The sequence below is a fragment of the Micropterus dolomieu genome, linkage group LG02 (assembly GCF_021292245.1).
Source record: "Micropterus dolomieu isolate WLL.071019.BEF.003 ecotype Adirondacks linkage group LG02, ASM2129224v1, whole genome shotgun sequence".
Taxonomy (NCBI): Eukaryota; Metazoa; Chordata; class Actinopteri; order Centrarchiformes; family Centrarchidae; genus Micropterus; species Micropterus dolomieu.
Genome location: NC_060151.1, coordinates 3,721,186 through 3,724,412, shown reverse-complemented (window position 1 = coordinate 3,724,412; position 3,227 = coordinate 3,721,186).

Genomic DNA, 3,227 nt, shown 5'->3' with positions numbered 1-3,227 from the left:
CAGATTTGACCGGTTCCTTGACCAAAATGGGCCGACTGAGGGGCACTCAGTGCTGCACCACAGTCCAGCTCCCTGCACACCACCTCAGCATCATTTAAATCCCAGCTGTCATCACAGACTGTTCCCCAGGCGTTGTTGTAATAAATTTCAACTCTTCCAGAGCACTGAGTAGACCCGGACCCAGCTAGTCTGATCTGACCATCTATCAGACATTTAAGACACAACAAGAACATTTTATACACGCAAACTAACATTACTGTACGCATGACACAGGAGAATGAACTGACCTGCAGCAGGTGAAGAAGCGGTCAGGAGGAAAAAGACTGTGGAACAGAAGAAATGACATGGCTCATTACATTCAGTAAACTGAAAAGTGCAGAATTAAAGTTTGCCTTGTTTGTGTATTACTTTCCTGTGTTAATTTTTCGTTTTCAAATAAAATTTTGGAAAGTCTGTCTTACCAAGGGCCAAATAGCGAAGGTTTCTCTGCTGTATGCTCCCCATAGCTGACATGACAGCTGCTCTGTATCATTTATCGGTACCAGCACAGATTAACTAATAACCGCAGTGCACCGAAACATCTGAAAGAGCTTGCCCTTCCTGAAACACTTCCTCTTTCTGCTGTTTTTTTTTTGTACTGAAGGTTAGAAACTGTCAACCAAAAGCTGCAGCACTGAAGCATCAAGTGTGTCACTTCTGGATTTCCAATTTGTTGTTGATCAACACAAAGATCCAAAAATGCTGCCAGCTTTATCTCCTCCACATAGGCTACGTTTCCATTTTGTGTATGCTGGAAGTACTAAACTCCTATTTAAGTCTGCACTAAGCTATTACCTCTGTAAATGTATTCATTATCTATTTTTATGTATTATGGCATCTAATTGTTTACAGAATAACAAAATAGTCACTAGTATTTTTCCAACATAGGTCTGATTTTATGAGGCACACAAGTCTACAAGAAGCGAAAGTGAAAGGAGTTGGTACCTCGCTGAGAAGTTTGATGTGTGTTGTCAAATGCGACTGACTCCGCCTGCGTTCACTGGAGCTAATCGCAGCCCGGCGAGTGCAAAATTATGGTCAAGCCAGCTGCCGTCTGATTTCTGTTGCGCCTACAGCAGTGTCATTATGGTGCGAGTGAGCCGAAGGTCCTGAAAGATACATACGCATTTTTTTTGTGATGGTCTTAATTAAATGAACACAAATACATACCACGGTAATATAATAATTTTACTAATAAGTAAGGGTTAGGGTTTATAGTTTTAATAATAATATAATTTATTATAATTTATTATTAATACAAATACAAAATGTACCTTTTCTTTGTTATTTTCTCAAAATAATTTATGTGAAATTTGACCTTTCACCAGCGTAATTTCTCCTTCCTAGTGTCCTCTACTATCACTGGTACATATATCATAACGTTTTACTGTACCAACCATAAGCGCAGACCGCGTGGGAGCATGGGAGCGGTCGCTATTATTGTGTGTGTGTGTGTGTGTGTGTGTTTGTGTGTGTGTGTCCCGCATAGTAACGTAATGCTAATTTTGATACTAACCTGACCGGCGTTAACGCCGCTCATTCTTTGTCCATTTGCAGGCTCTGATGGTAAAACAATAACCCGAAATTACCTTTTAATAATAGTGACAAAGCCCAATAAAGTCTGTAGAAAACACAGCTGGGATAGTGTTTGAGTAAACATATGATGTTTAAAAGTCTTTTCAAATAATAACACAAGCATTCTCCATTGTACCACCAAAACGTGTCACCTGGCTTCCAAACGTCTTTCTCACCCTTGTAAAAGAGTTTCAGAATCCCACTGGCTGTATGTGTGAGCTAGAAAAAAGTATGCACATTTAAGTAAGCCCTCTTTAACTGGCCTAACATGTTCTTACAGAGAGTGAGGACAGAGGATGGAGTTTAAGACATTCAGCAGGTGAGTCACAGGGGAAGACTGGAATATTCATCTTCACCGTCTTCATCATTACCACCTGTGTTTCCTCATGCCAATAAAGAATTTTCTTCCAGCGTGTGTCATTACATAATCATAACACTTTAAGAGTTTAATGTTTTTCAGCTAAGAGACCTGGAATGGATCTGTTGATGCCTATCTTGTGTATTCTGGACACAAGTGTGCCACAGAATGGGCAACAACGCCTTCTTAAGGCAACAAAGGAGGCCAGGGCATGCCAGTCATCAAAAACATCCCAAACGTATGACGACAGCAGGCTGAGGGATCCCAAGACGGCTATTGAGGAAGGTAATATATCAGCATAGGTGTCCAAGACGCACGACCAACATACGGTCACATGTCCATGTGCATTAGAATTCTTATATTGTTATTTTATAGTTATAACAACACTTCCGATGTCTTAAATCTGCAGCTAAAAGGAGATGCCAGATAATCACGGCAACTCCGACAGAGAAGCAGTTTTTTGGTCAGCTAATTATTACTTTTGAAAAGTACAATGGCAAAAGCTTCAAGTGGCTGGTGGAAAATGATGTAGGATACATTAAATAGAGTCACTAAACAATCAATGGCCAGGGCCGCTTCAGGTCCTTCACATTCTAGGAAATGTGGCAGTGGTACAGCCTTCACAATCACCTCCAAGCTGACCCTCAGGCTGGGAGTGACCATGAGAGGATGATGGCTCAGGAGGCTTTCTCCTCCGTTCGACAGTGGCTCGTCGTGAAGGAGGACGACATCTCTTCAAAGTTGCTGAAGCGCATCAGACTCTATATTGTCACCAAAGAGACAGAGGTAGGTTAAGGCACCTTAAGGAAAAAGCAGGGTGCAGTTCATAAAAGATGCCTCAAACCTGTACTTAAACTGTACTTTACAGAAACCTAAGCAGAAAGTGGCCCCTCCCGCAGCAACCGCCACGTTGTCAAGCACTGCCACGTCAACCAGCACCGCCACCAGCACTGCCACCAGCACTGCCACCACGTCAACCAGCACCGCCACCAGCACTGCCACCAGCACTGCCACCACGTCAACCAGCACCGCCACCAGCGCCGCCACCAGCGCCGCCACCACGTCGTCCAGCACCGCCACCAGCGCTGCCACCACGTCGTCCAGCACTGCCACCAGCGCTGCCACCACGTCGTCCAGCACCGCCACCAGCACTGCCACCACGTCAACCAGCACTGCCACCAGCGCTGCCACCAGCACTGCCACCACGTCGTCCAGCACCGCCACCAGCGCTGCCACCAGCGCTGCCACCAGCACT